We start from the raw sequence: 8,814 nt of genomic DNA on the forward strand, positions 1-8,814 counted from the left end.
GTGCATGCCCATAATCCCAGTTACTTGGGAGGCAGAGGGAGGAGAATCGCTTGAACCCAGGAGGCGGGGGTTGCGGGGAGCTGAGATCGCACCACTGCACTGCAGCCTGGGCAACAAGAGTGAAACTCCGTCTCAAAAAAAAATAATAATAATAAAATCTTGCTGAAGTCTGACCCCAGTGGCTTCACACCTGTAATCCCAGCACTTTGGGAGGCCAAGACAGGCAGTTCATTTGAGGCCAGGAGTTAAAGACCAGCCTGGGAAACATAGTGAGACCCCCATCTCTACAAAAAATAAAAAAAATTAGCTGTGCATGGTGGTGTGTACCTGTGGTCCCAGCTTCTTGGGAGGCTGAGGCAGGAGGATGACAGGAATCTGGGAGGTTGAAACTGCAGTAAGCCATAAGCACACCACTGCACTCTAGCCTAGGTGACAGAGTAAGGCTCTGTTTCTTAAAAAAAAAAAAAAAAAAAAAAAAAAAAAAGGTTGCTAAAACCCTAAATTTATTGGTATGTGATACGGTTTGGCTGTGTCTCTACCCAAATCTTATCTTGAATTGCAGCTCTCATAATTCCCACATGGTGTGGGAGGGATCTGGTGGGAGATAAATGAATCATGTGGGGCGGCTTCTCCCATACTGTTCTCGTGGTAGTGAATAAGTCTCACGAGATCTGGTGGTTTTATAAGGGGAAACCCCTTTCACTTGGGTCTCATTCTCTCTTGCCTGCTGTCATGTAAGACATGCCTTTTGCCTTCTGCCATGATTGTGAGGCCTCCCCAGCCACATGGAACTGTGAGTCTATTAAACCTCTTTTTCCTTATAAATTACCTAGTCTTGGGTATGTCTTTATCAGCAGCATGAAAATGAAGTAACACAGTGTGAAAAGATGTCCATGATTTATTAGGTAGAAAAAAAAGTCAGGTACAAAATAGTATTTATAGCATGGTCTCATCTTAAAAAATTAATGTCTGTATACCAAGAAACATGCATATGCATAGGGAAAGTCTAGTAGAATTTATAGCAGTTATCACTGATTGAAAGGCTCACAGATCTTCCTTACATTTTCTTAATATATCTCAAAATCTTCTTTTTTTTTTAAGACAGAGTCTCACTCTGTTGCCCAGGCTGGAGCGCAGTGGCGCATTCTTGGCTCACTGCAACCTCCGCCACCTAAGTTCAAGCAATTCTCTGCCTCAGCCTCCCAAGTAGCTGGGATTATAGGCACCTGCCACCACGCTCCACTAATTTTTGTATTTTTAGTAGAGACAGGGTTTCACCATGTTGGCCAGGCTGGTCTTGAACTCCTGACCTTGTGATCCACCCGCCTCGGCCTCCCAAAGTGCTGGGATTATAGGCATTAGCCACCATGCCTGGCCTAAAATATTCTTTTTTCTATGTAAACCGAAATTACCTTTATAATTTGAAAATATAAAAATATTTTTAAATCATTAAGTATACAAATTCTATATAATATTTATGAGTAGAGGATCCATTCTAGGGAATAAAAGATGGTATAATAGGCAGTAGGTGACAGCCACACTAGAATGCTGGATTCCGGACCCAAATACCCAAGGGTCAATGCCCAGAGAAGGGTTGCTTAAAAGACCCCGAATTGTCCGAACAGGTAAAGCAGATGATTATGGATGCTGATTATGGTGGAGCAAAGAAACAGGAAGTAGAAAGAAATTATTAGAAATGGAAAAGGGTAACAGGAGAATGTGAGAAACAAACAGCCCATGCTAGAATGCTGAATTCCAGTTATCGAGAAACTTCCTATTCATCAACTATAGCAGGCACTTGCTACACTGTCGTTTGACATTATGGCTGCTCTCTCTTTCCATTTGGTGACTGTGTTTCTGACGCACCAGGATCGTTTCATTTATAGTACTTGTTAATCATCAGACAGCAAACACAGATGGTACCAGTCAGGTCTGCCTAGCCTTGCTGCTGAAGCTGGAGTCAGCTCCTAGGAAAGCTCGTGCACCCTCTGCTGGTCATCTCTACACCAGGACAAGAGGATCTGTGTCCAAAGGAGGTAGGTAGCTTCCCATATCACAGGGATTTACCTTTGTATTCTCCAGCTAATTTCAGTGAAGACTTTGGGAACCATTTCCTCAAACTGCCACCTCAAACAGACAATTCCAGACTAAAACAATGCCTTCCTTTGTTATGCCAAAGAGAAATATCCTAAAAACTAAAGTGCTGTGAGAAAATTTTCCATCAAGAGCATTTTAAGTTCAATGATTTCACCTTATTCCTTAATAATTAAAGGTGTCCAGATGGCTGCAACACTTAATAAGGCTATAAAGCTCCATTAGCATTTACTCTAGTTGAAAAATCTGAGAACCACTCTAACAGATCATATTTGTATAGATTTTATAACTTACAAAAGCTCTCACATTCATTTTCACAACTGATCTTCAACTATCCTGTAAGTGAGGGACAAAGGTGGGAAAAGCATTTCTGTTATCACTGTTGTACAGATGCAGGAGCTGAGGCTCGAGCACTTGGTCACACAGCCACAAAAGCCCACTCTCCAAGCAGGCTCCTGACTCCAAATTCTATGTTCTACTCAGTACGCTATTCCATCTGAGCTGCTGATCCGTAAGAGGTTTTCTAAAGAGTTGGCATCTATTTTAGCAGAGAGGTAAAAGACCTGAAATGCATGTTTCCATAATACATCCCATTTTTGCTTCAAATGTCATCTAAATTTTAGATGCTGAACCCTACATATGAGGGGTTTGCATTGCAGGCAGTGCTTTTCCCAAAAAGAACATCAGCTTAACAAGGCAAGTGGATATCTTAGTAAGGAATCTACTGAAAACCAAATAAAGTTAACTCGGAATTTCTATGTGTGGCATGTCTATGCCCATAAAAAGTAGATCCTGTCAGGCTTTGTAGTGTTCACTAAGTCAGTGCTATATATGAAGCATGAAACTGGGTTGGGGATTCTCAAGTTCTGGTCCTGCTTTCCCTTGAATCTTTATAATCTCGATGATTTTCCCCATGAGAACAAAGCATTATGGATACTGTTCTGTTGGACTGCCAAGCTAAAAATCAGTACGCTGAAGAAGAGAGATGCAGCGAAATTTAGCCATAATCCCCAAAACTAAAGAAAAAAAGTAGTAATAATAAATAGATTCAAACAATTGTATAGGGTTTGCTTTGTGCTAGGCACTACTCTAAGTCATACACATGCACACACACACAAATTCATTTAGACCTTCCGAGAATCTTCACTAATAGATAAAGAAATTGAGGCACAGAGAAGTTAAGTAGTTCTAGTTACTTAAGGTAACTAGGGTTACACAGATAGTAAGCAGTGAGGCTGAGATCTGAAGCCAGGCAGGCTGGTACATGAGTTCATCTTCTTAATTACTAAGTTGTGCTACCCCTATACAGTGGTGTCTACCATATTCTTGTTGCATTTTTAAAGTAAATTTTAATTTCAGATTTACAAAAATGTTACAGATAGTATAGAGAGTTTCCATATTTCTGATATAGTTTCCCCCACTATTAAATCTTACATTATTATGGTATATTTATCATAATTAACAACTCCATAGTAGTATATTATTATAAACTTAAGTCCATACTTTATTCCATTTCCTTAATTTTTACCTAATGTCCTTTTTCTGTTCCGGGATCCCTTATTACATGAGATCGTGTCTTTTTTTTTTTTTTTTTTTTGAGACAGAGTCTCACTCTGTCATCCAGGCTGGAGTACAGTGGCGCAATCTCAGCTCACTGCAACCTCCACCTCCTGGGTTCATGCCATTCTCCTGCCTCAGCCTCCCGAGTAGCTGGGATTACAGGTGCCTGCCACCACACCTGGCTAATTTTTTGTATTTTTAGTAGAGACAGGGTTTCACCGTGTTAACCAGGAGTCTCGATATCCTGATCTCATGATCCACCCGCCTTGGCCTCCCAAAGTGCTGGGATTACAGGTGTGAGCCACCACGCCCAGCCATGTCATCATGTCTTCTTAGCCTCCTATTTATTCTGACAGTATCTCAGATTTTCCTTGTTTATGAAGAATTTTGAGGTATACTGGTCAGGGTTTAACAGGTTTCTCTCCACTGTTAAGGTATATGCCCCTTTTACATAGTGTACTCTTTGGAAGGAAATCACTATGCAGAGCCCACATTTAAGAAACGGGCAGTTAAGCTCTACCTCCTTAAGGGCAGAATATCTACACAAAATGCTTGGAATTCTTTTGTATGGATGATTTGTCTCTTCTCTCCCATTCATTTATTTATTCAATCCTTTATTTATATCAGTACAGACCAGGGATATTTATGTTACACTTCAGGTTATAACTAAATACTAACTTAGTTATTTTGCTGCTCAAATTGTTTTGAGCTTTGGCCAGTAAGAGCTCTTTCAGGCCAGGCATTCAGGCCAGGCATGGTGGCTTATGCCTATAATCCCAGCACTTCGGGAAGCTGAAGCTGGAGGATCACCTAAGCTCAGGAGTTCAAGACCAGCCTGGGCAACATGGTGAAACCCCATCTCTACCCAAAATACAAAAAATTAGCCAGGCATAATTTTTTATGCCTGTGGCCCCAGCTACTTGGGAGGCTGAGGTGGGAAGACTGCTTGACCCCTGGAGGCGGCGGCTGCAGTGAGCTGAGATCATGCCACTGCTCTCCAGCCTGGGTGACTACCCTCATACTGGACTCCAGCATGACAGAGTGAGACCCTGTCTCAAAAAAAAAAAAAAAAAAAAAAAGGAAAATCCTTTCAGTTGGCTCCTATATTCCTTTTGACATAGTTCCATCACTGTGTTTTTGTTTTCAGCACTTCCTTACTTTCTGGCACTCATTTTGTGTATTCCTTGATCTAGTCCTAGAAACAGCCATTTCTCCAAAGAATCTTTGTCCCTTTTATTAGAGAATGGTCTGGGTACCAGGTGTGTTCCTTGCTACTAGGTTGTCCTTGCTTCTCAGTCCTCTCAAGGGACAAAGCAAGGAAATATAGGTGTGCATAATAAACCAAGTATATACACATATCTATATATATAATGTGTTTCTATATGCATCCATCTGTATCTATATTAAACGAGTTCATACTAGTATCTCCAACTCTAATCCATTACCACGCAGATCACTCCAACCTTTCCTTCTTGCTTGTCTATAGCCTTCTACTCTAACAGTAAGAAACCTGGTTTAATCACCATCCAGTTATTAATTGTTCAATTCCAGTACACTTGTATAGTGGTTTCAGAATTATTACCCCATATCACCACAGGAAACTTTATCAACTGCAGTACGGTGCTTATGTACAGTTCCCATTGCCTTTAGTCTTACAGTCTCATTTCCAAAGTTACTCAGGCCAACACCTTTTCTCTGGCCCCTTTCAGTGAGGTTATTGCACACATTTGTAATACAGCTAGATTATTTTTGTCACTCTGCATTCCATCCTGGAATCCCCACACTCCTGATATTATTTTAAAATTTTTGAATATATTAAATTTCACTCTGTGCTTTAAAGCTCTATGGGTTTTAAGACAAGCATGGTGTCATGTACCCACCATTATAGTCTCAGACAAAATAGTTCCCATGTGACTGATTTAAACCTCTCCTTTCCTCAAACTCTGTTTCTGTTACATTTCTAAACAGAGAATGTACTGTATATCATTGCTTCTCATCCTTTCCCCTTACAACATGTTCACATTTATAAATATGTGATCTCACTTCAATCCTGAGTGTTTCCACCAAGCGGATGACTGAGTAAAACTTAGAGAAAGAAAGTGTTGGCCGGGCGCTGTGGCTCACACCTATAATCCCAGCACTTTGGGAGGCCAAGGTGGGCGGATCACTTGAACTCAGGAGTTCAAGACCAGCCTGGGCAACGTGGTGAAACCCTGTCTCTACAAAAAATACAATAATTTTATTTAAAAACAGCAAAAGAAAGCGGCTTGGTCAAGATCTCAGGAAGTGATGGTGCTGGCACTAGAACTTGTAGCTTTTGACTCCTGGTATGATGCTCTTCCCGCTAGACTATTCTTTTGTCTTTTCAGTAGAGAGTGGCGTGGTTATGCAGAGAGACAAGAGGAAGAAAAAGAAGAGGAGGCAGACAAGGTGGTAAGTGATTATTTAAAGCATATCTTATATTAACAGAAGCTTTTAAACTAAAAGTATAATAAAGTGGAATTTTAGTTCCGCAAATTAGGTGAACTTGACACTCCAAACTCCTTTCTGCTATCAACCACCCCTAAATGGCTGGATTAATATGTTTTAAAAAGAAATCCTGTTAAACATACCCCTGAGCCAGCAAGAAAGAGAAATCCTCAGAGACCAAAAGCTAGCAAAAGTCCAGAGCTGAATGAGCACTGAGGTTAGCAGCCACCCAAAGCTTACGATGTATAAAAAACAAAATATGTCACAAAAATTGATCTAAATAAACCCAAGTTTGGTTTAACAATAGAAAGTATATCAATGTAATGTGCCACATTACCAGATTAAAATAAAAGATCGTATAATGACCTCAGCAGATACAGAAAAGGCATCTGATAAAATTCAACATTCACTCATGATTAAAAATCAAAACTTTTAGTTACTGTGAAATGGAAGACAATTTCATTAACTTGATAGAGGGTAGCTGCCAAAAACTTACAATGTCATCCTTAATGGTGAAATATTAGAAGTATTCCCTTTATAAACATGAATAAGACAAGGATGTCCATTATCAATGGTCCTACTCAACACTGCACTGGAGGTCCTGGCCAGGACAGTAAGAAAGGAAAGAAAAATAAAAAGTAAAAGGTAGAGAAGGAAGTAACAAACTGTCACAATTTCCTAAGGATATGATTATCTACACAGAAAAAAATCCCCTAAACCCTACAAATGACAATTATTACTATTAAATGGAAAGTTTGGCAAGATTGCCAAATAAAAGATCAATATACAAATAGACAATTATATTTTCATATACTAGCAAACATATAGTTAGAAAACCTAATTTTAAAATATACTATTTAGCAGGACACAGTGGTACCACTTGTAGTCCCAGCTACTCAGGAGGCCGAGGCAGGAGGATCACTTGAGCCTAGGAGTTTGAGATCGTAATGCATGATGATCACACCTGTGAATAGCCACTGCACTCCAGCCTGGGCAGCACAGTGAGACCCTACTTCTAAAAAAAATACATACACACATATATACACACACAAACACATATTTATAACAATGATGAAAAATATACTTAGGAAGTTGTAAAATATGCAAGTCCTTTAAAGAAAAAATTATAAAACTTCACTAAGCCACTCATGAAGATCTAACTAAATAAATGGAGAGTTACATAGTGACTCTTGAATACAATGGGTTTAAACTTCATGGGTCCACTTATATGAGGATTTTTTTAACCAAACTCGGATTGGAAATACAGTATTTGGGGGATGTGAAATCTGCATATAAGGAGGGCCAACTTTTCATATACTTGGGTTCCACAGGGTCAATTGAAAGACTTGAGGATTTGTGGATTTTGCTATATGGGGCATCCTGGAACCAAACTCCCTAGTAATCTGAGGAAAGACTCTATAGTCTTCATAGATAGGATTATTTGATATGGTAAAGACGTCAGTTCTCTTCAAACTGATACACAGATTTAATGCCATCCCAATCAAAATTTCAATAAGGTTTTGGGGAAGCCCAAGCTGATTTTAAAAGGTATATGAAAGTGCCAATGGCAAAAAAGAAATAAGACACTCCTAAAGAAGAGGAGTAAGATGGAACACTTCCCCTACCAGCTCTCAAGCCTTATGATAAAACCGCAGTGAATAAGTGGTGACTTATCACCACTGGGGAAAGAAAAATAGGATAATGGAACAGAAAACAGAGCATAGAAATAGACTTGACCAGATAGGTAACTTATCTACAACAGAACTAGCACCGCAGATCTGTGAAGAAATGAAGGGACTATTCAATAAGTGGGTCTGGAACAAGTGATTATTCATATTTAAAAAATAATAATAATGAAAGGATCTCTAATTTATACCATATCTCAAATCAATTTCATTACTGATTGAAGACTTAAGTGGGAAAGTTAAAACTTTAAAACCTAGAAAAAGAATAAGAGGATATCTTTATAACCTCAAATTAAGCAATTCTTAAACAAGAGTAAAATTATAACCATAAAAGGAAATACTAATTACTTTTACCACATTTAATGTGAGCTTCTTTTTTGATATAGTATCAAATAAGCCACAAATTGGGAGAAGATATTTGTGACACATATTATGATGAAGGATTGGTATGGAGAAACATGCAGAAACATTCGAAACATTCTTTTTTTTTGAGACAGAGTCTTGCTCTGTTGCCCAGGCTGGAATGCAGTGACGCGATCTCGGCTCACTGCAACCTCTGCCTCCCGGGTTCACACCATTCTCCTGCCTCAGCCTCCAGAGTAGCTGGGACTACAGACGCCTGCCACCACGCCCAGCTAAGTTTTTATATTTTTAGTAGAGACAGGGTTTCACTGTGTTAGCCAGGATGGTCTCGATCTCCTGGTCTCGTGATCCACCCACCTTGGCCTCCCAAAGTGCTGGGATTACAGGTGTGAGCCACCACACCTGGCCAACATGCAGAAACATTGTAAACATTAAGAAGAAAAAGACACACAATCTAATAGAAAATGGGCAAAAGTCAAGATCAGGCTTTGCACAAGAATGAAAAAAGGAATGCCTAGTAACATTAAAAAAGATGCTCAACTGTATTTATAATACGGAAAATGCATTAAAAATCATAACATGATAGAGTCTTACATTCACCACATTGCCAAAAACTTAAGTCTGACAATACAAATGCAGGCAA

The 8,814-nt window shown here is 39.4% G+C and overlaps 1 long non-coding RNA gene across 1 annotated transcript; it reads left to right on the plus strand.

The window, feature by feature from the left end:
• Window positions 1-636: 636 nt before the first annotated feature.
• On the plus strand, window positions 637-8,436 carry LOC139357140 (uncharacterized). The gene is made up of 3 exons (XR_011609852.1): window positions 637-793; window positions 1,904-2,036; window positions 6,024-8,436. It is a non-coding gene; the product is annotated as an uncharacterized lncRNA (long non-coding RNA).
• Window positions 8,437-8,814: the final 378 nt, after the last annotated feature.

The sequence above is a fragment of the Macaca nemestrina genome, chromosome 11 (genome assembly GCF_043159975.1).
Source record: "Macaca nemestrina isolate mMacNem1 chromosome 11, mMacNem.hap1, whole genome shotgun sequence".
Taxonomy (NCBI): Eukaryota; Metazoa; Chordata; class Mammalia; order Primates; family Cercopithecidae; genus Macaca; species Macaca nemestrina.